Genomic DNA, 9,266 nt, shown 5'->3' with positions numbered 1-9,266 from the left:
AATATATGTAACAAAGCCACCAATTATTTTCACTGGTAAAAATCATATTTATTTATATTTAATTAACATTTTAAATATGTGAATGAAAAATATAACCCCTTTAGATACAGAGTCCAGATTTTTCCAAATTCTCAAAACCTACACACAGAATATGATGACCTTATTGATCAGTGAATACAAAAGACAATTATGTTATTGATGGCAAAATACAGACCTTGTACTTGCAGGCCTGCTGCTGTTGTCTCCCAGAAATCCTTTACCAAGAAAAAAACAGGCATTAAAGGAACATCTGGAGAAATGTACTTGAGATCTAATGATAAGAAAGGAGAGGACGTTTCTGGGATAAAAAGCCGTTGTCTGTGAGCGACAATCTTATAAATTTGACAACACTATATTTTCAAGAACATTTAAATCCAGATTTGGACAAGTGATGGAAGAAGGCAATCTTTTAGACAGTTTATCTTATTCATTTGTCTGTTATCCATTTTCAAAGGTAGTTTACACAATTGGATGCAATTCAATCTGGCAGGCAAATAAAAGACTCCATGGGGAATAGGGGTGTCAACATGGGGAACACTAAATGACTGGCAATGAATCACTCCCAGAATAATAGTCATGATTACACAGGTAGTTCTGACATAGTAAACATGGCACAAGGTAGTGGAGAGCACAAATACTCAGGTCAAGGGACAAACATAGTGAGTACAGAAAACACACTTAGTTCATTAGGAGCTATCCCCAAGCTTCACTCTTTTTTTGGGAACCTCCAAAAGGATCATATCACAATCCCCCAAAAAGGGGGGTTGAGCAGTTCAACAGGCAGAGACACACAAACTGAGTTCAATTTATCCTCCCATCAGGGTGGGAAGATTAGCAGTTTACAGAAGAAAGATAGCATTGTGTTTTGATTCCAATTCAGTTCAGCAGAAGTGACAATGATTTATCCTCCCATCAGGGTTGGGAAGATTAGCAGTTTACAGAAGAAATATAGCATTGTGTTTTGATTCAAATTCAGTTCAGCAGAAATTACAATGACGCTGAATTTCTGGCAAAATCAACAGGTATTTTTGGCATTTGTTGAACATATTCTTAGCCTGAAAAAAGAAAACAAATGCAGCCACCACATCTAAGGACTGGTAAGCTGCATAATTACATTTTTGTTCTTGGGTTTAGTTATCCTTTAAGCAAAGCTGATCTTGCTGGGCATTTACATCTAGCTGTTTGAATGAAAGCAGTAGAGTAGATCAGATGCAAGGTTTTGCCACCTATGTGTAAAGAGCTTCTCAGCTACAAGTGGATAAGGTGAAATGTCACTGGAAAATACATCAAAAAACCTGTAACGTATCAGCTGGATAAACAAACCTAGGAAAACATAAATCCAGTTAAAGAAAAACCATAGGTTTAAAAGATACTGTTCATGAACATTTTAATTCAGTAATAAGTATGATTTCATCAGAAATTCTGCAATGACATGTCCACACACACACTACTTGGAAATGCCTACTATGCATTGATGATTTTTGAAATTCTTGAGTTGTAAAATATCACATCCTTGGGTTTTTCTCTTCCAGTGACATGGGTGAAAAATAAGACAGGCTTTTAATAAGAAAAAAAAAATTTATTTAATCTTGAGAAATAGTAACTTAGCCAAGGTCACAAATCTGACACTGAGATCTGAATCAGATCAGCTCACATCAAAAGAAATGCCCTTTCCACTTCACTACCCCTCAAGCTTCTTTAGGCTAACTGTACTCTTGCATACATAATACATAGATCCCTATTTTAACTTAATTTGTATGAAGCTGCCTGAATAAATGATTTTATTTCTACAGTTCAACATCTATATTCTACTTCCCTGTTAATGTACCACGTGGATCTTCCTTTCATTATAATATATGATAACCTAAAATGACCATACACAGTACAAATACCAGGCATTGTGAAACTGGCTACCAGTAATGATGTTGTGTTGGGTTAGGTTGGAGAAAGCTAACACAACCAAAGCACATTTAAAGATATCACCAGTGCATCAATATATTTATTGGACAGTGGACCAGTCAGTTGTAGGTTCATCTCATCTTAGAATGTGAGAACATTGATGAAGCAACCTGTGGCTAGGGATTAGGAATCATTCATCAACTGACAGAGGGAAACTGAAATGGTAGATGGTGGCTTAACCCATATGTAGTAGAGAACCTATATTTCGAGATATCACTGGAACATGGGATACATTCTAAGTTGATCTTTATTAAAAGCATGTTTAAAAGAGCAAAGATTATCAAAGAGAAATTATTTTTTCCTGTTTGTTCAAGAAAATTACATGGATGGCTATGTATGGCCATAAAGAAAAAAATCTAATTGTACCGGCGCTCAGATTTGGGGAGGCGCAATCCCCCAATATATATTGTACATCTATGTATGGCCATGTTGCCACTACAATGAATTGTAAGTTGTTAAAACAGGTCTCATACCCAACCTGCTTTGTAGAATACATTTCAGTGATATGAAACTATACCTGTGACCTGTGGCCAGTTAATCGGTACAATTTATTGTGAGAGGACGATAGGTTGCATGTTCTTCTGACCTGAGGAGTATGCTACAGCAGTATGCAACTTTCTGTTGCTTTTACTGAAACATGCACATCTTCTGTGGCATTATTATCTACCCTAATGCACAGCTTTGTAGCCACAGTCAAAATTTGCTGCTGGCCTGAATAGCTCTTCAAGAATTTTTCTTCACCAAATCTGACATGTGAGCAAAACTGCTTAAAGCTGTACTCTAGGCAAACATTCCTGTGAAAAAGTGAAAAGCCTATCTTTCTTACTTAATCAACGCCATTGTCTCTTGATGTAAATCCAACATCAACCACATCATTCAGTGATGTTGATTCATATCAATTACGATGACTGTTGGCAAATGATGTTGATCCTCCACCGTGATGACCCGCCACTCCAGCAATGCTGCCCTGATGCTACTTCCATTGAAAATTACAGCTCCTTATGCCACTGGAATGTAAACAGAGTGGCTGGGATGCCAGATGACATTGTTGACCAAGTATGTTATTGACCTGCCACTACTCCCATGGCATATGACAAGTCCTCTGCACTGCTGCAATGTAAACAACAACCTGTGTCAAGGAACCAGGAATCCATGCCAGCTTGTTTACAAATTCAGACGGAAGCCAGCAGGAATCTGTCAATTATAGGCAGTGGAACTCATGTTCAACCCACACCTAAAGCTCATTCCTATTGTCCAAAATAAACTGCTAATGCCATACAGTTGTGCACAGTGTAGCACTATTTACATAGCAAAGTTAATGTACTTATATAATTAGTGTGGAGACAACTCTGAGATCCTACAGTTTATTCATGCAGCTGTGTACAGTGAAATGCCAATTTGTGAACTCACTTTGATATTTGGGGGTTGATTTGTTAAAAATGGAAAGTGCAGAATAGGGTGCAGCTCTGCACAGAAACCAATCAGCTTCCAGGTGTTGATTTTTGTTAAAGCTTAATTGAACAAACTAAAGTTACAAGCTTTAGAATAATCAGAAAAAAAGTGCACTGGACAAAAAAAAGACTAATTTAAATAACAGCAACACAAAGTGAGATACACACTAAATAACATATAAAACATAAAATGTTGCGCTCTAAACTATAACATAAAAATGACCAGTGAATAATGTATGAAAAATATTATAATACCAAAGTGTCCAAAGAAAACTCTGTCTTTTAAATAAAGTTGTCAAATAAGGTCAATGAATTTTGTTAGTGTCCAAAAGTTTTCCAAGCAGTATCCAGTATCTGTGCAATATTGGTGACACTAAGTGAAAACATCCACAAACGAAGTGACTTTTGCTGAACAAATCCCACCACCGTACGAAGTATGCGCTTACCAGATGTAAGAAAATGTAGCCAGGGTCTTTCTCTCAATAATTATCTGGAAGCGATCTGATTGTCACATCTATGGAGGGATCCCCCAACCACATCTGTATCCACATGCAAAACCTCAACTGGCAACAGTAGGTGTTGCAAGATGTATTGGATGCAAAGTAGGCGCAAAAAAAGGTAAAACCTGTAGGGTGTTTATTAATATAAAAACGAACGCAATATGCGCTTAAAACAAACAAATGTAAATAGATAGAAACTTGCGGCCGGCTGGCTGCAAACAGCGGGACATAGCACGTGGTGACATCAGTACGTCACTTCTCCCAACGCATTTCGTCACAGATTTGACTTCATCTTGGGGCACAGGCGGCATACTGACGCACTGCTTAATATACATAAACCAAGCCTCGTTCTGAACCATGAGTGGCTGGTTCCAAAGACACCATCTTAGATGTGGGAAAACAACTACCAGTTACCAGAAGCTGTATCACCTCTAGGCGGAACAAAAATAAATTCAATTAGCAATCTTTAAATCAACGGTCTTTCAAAACCATGCATATCTTTATACACAGACACCACAAATCACTACGGAATATGTCTGAAAGACATATAAAAACATAATCCTATATAGTACCACAAACAGCGCCAATGTCGGCACAATTTTGTAGCCGAACAGTGACGCTGCCAATACCATACACACATGTCTAACGAAACATGAACTATTAAATCCTTTTTAATTAATTGAGCAATAAATTGCCAGCAAATATAAACCCTATACCATATGCTCAATTTGGTATCTATAGAAATGCACTCCAAGCAGCCTCTAAGCATATATAAACCACTCGTACCAGAAGTAATGTCCTTGATGACGCCCTAGGGGAGGGGTGAAACGCGTTGACGTATTTCCGCTGTTGAGAACCAGTGACGCTGCTTCCAGTTGCTGTGGAACGCACGCTACACATGCGGACCCTGAAACACGCTGATCTTTGTATTCTATATATGTCTCGTGAGTGATTCATGATAACAGCGCAACTGTGTTTGTATTAATGGTACTTCACATAGTTATTTCTTTTTCTTTATCTCGGTATATGTATTCCCTTGGAATACTCTGAGAACTCTGTGGATGGAATCTTCTTTGCATCATCTCTATTTTTTACAGATTAAAGCTGTGTCTGACCCCTGGACTGAAAAGCTGAGGGTCCAGCAACTCTGGTGAGTGGGGTTACCAGAGGGGATCATTGCCTTAAAAGCTCCTGTTTTTCATTGTATCCTGCTGAGAGCGTCCAGTACTATTATATTGAATTTCACCTTGATATACTAATCTATATATATATATTATATGATCACTATTGTATAAGTTAAGCACTTTATTTTTTGGACTTTATTTCCGCTTGCGCAGTTTTTTACTTTGTTATTCAATGTATGAAACTGGAATGAATTAAGCATTATCTATGAATGCATTGACATCTACATTGATATTTAAACCATAGGTGGTGTATGTTTTTAATCTATAAACATACCTGGCACCTTCTACATTGATAATAGCCCACATATGTTTTATTAAGTTAGGAGCTGATTGGCTACCATGCACAGCTGCACCAGAGTATGCATTCTTTCATATTAGTGAATCAACCCTTTGGTACTGAACCACCCAAAAATTTGTCCATAGGGTGCAACACCTCTAAATGTGTTAAACAGCTTACTAGTAATACAATGTAGTTTGACATGCGGCAACATCATACAAGTGATGCCTAAGAAAGAGATATAGTAAAAAAAACACCTGCAGACATTCGTTTCCAGGTTGTAAAACCTTTTATATCTGTTTACAAACAAGAAAATTTTCTTGTGGCGTGTAATGTAAATGTTTTACAAATATCACGCTACAACTTGAATTTTTTAAATTTCTGTGAAATCAAAAAATTATTTGGCTTTTTAAAACATTGTAAAGCACATATAAACTATGTTATGCAATATGAGTTTTCATTTGTGTGTAGTGAGCATTTTAAAAACAGCGGGGTTGATTTACTAAAACTGAAGAGTGCAAAATCTGGTGCAGCTACGTATGGAAGCCAATCAGCTTCTACTTCAGCTTGTTCAATTAAGCTTTAAAAAAACCTGGAAGCTGATTTATTTTTATGCAGAGTTACATCTGATTTTGCCTTTGCCAGTTTTAGTAAATCAACTCCACTGTTTGACCTTATAATATAATTGTGGTGGAACTGCTTAGGCACCCCGCTTGGGTGCTCCCTTCCGCCAAACAGTGCCTCCTGCTCCCCAAACCATTCCAGCAGACCGAGACCTTTACCCCAAGCATTGTTTACAGTCAAGACGTTGGGGTAAACTCCAAAGGAATGCCTGTTTATTGAACAGAAATATAGGTTTTTATACACTTCAAAAACCAAATATTTACCCAAAACATCACACACTGGTTAGATAACAAAGTTGACATAAGGCTAATCCCATCATGTAGGATCTTCCAAGAGTAGCCAAATTAGCCAACAGACAGAAACAATAGATGACTCAATTAACTCAATTAACAATGGGAATGCACACCTAAGAGGCACACAATGGGAGAGACACACTTAATAAACACATAACACTTTAATAAACAGACAACAGCAGGAGAACCCCAGGATCAAGTGGCTTGACCTGATTATATTAGCACCTGCTCTGAGTCCCACAATCTAAAGCAGTCATTGTTGGTTTGGGCCTAGAAACCCCAAATATGTGTATGGGTCCTCCAGTTCCCAGTATCTGCGTGTTTTGGGGAACCATGGACTTTAATCAAAAGCAAGACCACTCCAAGAGTCCCACCGGCACACACACCCCAAAAATTAGTATTTCCTTAAAAGCAAGGACCCATAGTCATTAGTCAAGAGGCTCCCCACACTATTGGTCTTTACCATAGAAGTTTTTGGATGAGACAAATATGTGACTTCTAAACACTGCTTTAAAGTGTATCTTCACCCATTACTTTTGTTTCATTTTGGATAAAATGATAAATGATTATAACCCCGTCAGATTTTACTGCTAACTGGTGCTCATTTAGGGAGATTTCCCCTTCCTATTCTGGTAACAACTTTTAACCAGACATGAAGTAAGTGAAAATTTGTAACAGCTAATGAGTAGCGTTTTTTCTTTGGTGTGGGTCTTTTAGGTAAGCTTGCCAACGAACTGCATGGCAGGTTGACATATGTCTGGTCAAACATATGGTGCCCAAGCGGCTGATGTTTTGGTCATGCGAGATACGCTTGAGACATATGTTGCAAATAGCAGCGGTGCGATCTGATCAAAAAAGGCCCACACCAAAGAACTTTTGGAATAACGCACAGAGGCAGCGCCCTGCACAGGTGGAGCTCTTTGGTTTGATGCAGTCGGTATGCTGCCCTTAAGCTGGCCCCTGGAGGGCACCCTGCCTCATTGGAGATGTGCCTCTTCCTTCTCCTCCTCCTCCTCTCTCCTATCAGGCACCCATGTGGAGTCAGTGACCTCATCATCTCCTCCCTCCTCATTACTGGAGCAAACCTGGCAGTATGCTGCAGCTGGGGGAACATGACTGCCAGATTATTGTCCTTCTTGGGCATCCCCTCTCTCTGGGCTCATGTTACTGCCTTCCTCTAGCTGGGTATAATCATCAGAGCCTTCAAAATGCTGGGCATCCTCCTGGAGCATGTACCCAACACTGTGCTCAAACAGTTCGGGGGACTCCTCAGGAGGACATGGTGGGGTTAAGGAAGGAGTGACTGTTGCCATTGAGACGAGGAAAGAGGCAGCGTTGGCAGCTGCTTTTCCAGTACCCTGAGCCTGGGTGAGAGAGGATGAGGACAGCTTGGCCTTCCAGACATACTAATGGCCTGCAGGGAGATGTAGCTGCACAAAGCTTGGATGTATATACTGATTATACTGCAGCTAGCAGAATCAACTGCCTGCCTGTAGTATTATTAATATGAGAACACCAGATATTGGAGTAGCTTTAAGTGCACACTGTGCAGATGACACAATACACCGACTGTAATTACTGCAGCTGCCTGCGGTATAGGATCAGCAGAACACCAGCAATTGGGGTAGATTTAGATGCACACTGTGCAGATGACACAGAACACCGACTGTAATTACTGCAGCTGCCTGCCTGTGGTATAGAATCTGAAGAACACCAGCAATTGGGGTAGCTTTAGGTGCAAACTGTGCAGAGGACACAGTACACCGACTGTAATTACTGCAGCTGCCTGTCTGTGGTATAGGATCTGAAGAACACCAGCAATTGGGGAAGCTTTAGGTGCACACTGTGCAGATGACACAGTACACCGACTGTAATTACTGCAGCTGCCTGCCTGTGGTATAGGATCTGAAAAACACCAGCAATTGGTGTAGTTTTAGGTGCAACTGTGCAAATGACAAAGTACACCGACTGTAATTACTGCAGCTGCCTGCCTGTGGTATAGGATCAACAGAACACTAGCAATCGGGGTAGCTTTAGGTGCACACTGTGCAGATGACACAATACACCAACTGTAGTTACTAGTGCTGCCTGCGGTATAGGATCAACAGAACACCAGCAATTGGGGTAGCTTTAGGTGAAAACTGTGCAGATGACACAGTACACTGACTGTAATTTCTGCAGCTGCCTGCCTGTGGTATAGGATCTGAAGAACACCAGCAGTTGGGGTAGCTTTAGGTGTAAACTGTGCAAATGACACAGTACACCGATTGTAATTACTGCAGCTGCCTGCGGTATAGGATCAGCAGAACACCAGCAATTGGGGTCGTTTTAGGTGCACACTGTGCAGATGACACAATACACCAACTGTATTTACTGGAGCTGCCTGTTGTATAGGATCTGAAGAACACCAGCTGTTGGGGCAGCTTTAGGTGTAAACTGTGCAGATGACACAGTAAACCGATTGTAATTACTGCAGCTGCCTGCGGTATAGGATCAGCAGAACACCAGCAATTGGGGTAGCTTTAAGTGCACACTGTGCAGATGACACAATACACCGACTGTAATTACTGCAGCTGCCTACGGTATAGGATCAGCAGAACACCAGCAATTGGGGTAGATTTAGGTGCACACTGTGCAGATGACACAGTACACTGACTGTAATTTCTGCAGCTGCCTGCCTGTGGTATAGGATCTGAAGAACACCAGCAGTTGGGGTAGCTTTAGGTGTAAACTGTGCAGATGACACAGTACACCGATTGTAATTACTGCAGCTGCCTGCGGTATAGGATCAGCAGAACACCAGCAATTGGGGTAGCTTTAAGTGCACACTGTGCAGATGACACAATACACCAACTGTAATTACTGCAGCTGCCTGCGGTATAGGATCAGCAGAACACCAGAAATTGGGGTAGATTTAGGTGTACACTGTGCAGATGACG

Source organism: Lithobates pipiens, unplaced genomic scaffold (genome assembly GCF_037356315.1).
Source record: "Lithobates pipiens isolate NorthernLeopardFrog02 unplaced genomic scaffold, aLitPip1_a1.2 Scaffold_23, whole genome shotgun sequence".
Classification (NCBI taxonomy): domain Eukaryota; kingdom Metazoa; phylum Chordata; class Amphibia; order Anura; family Ranidae; genus Lithobates; species Lithobates pipiens.
Note: the sequence above shows the minus strand (reverse complement) of the source record.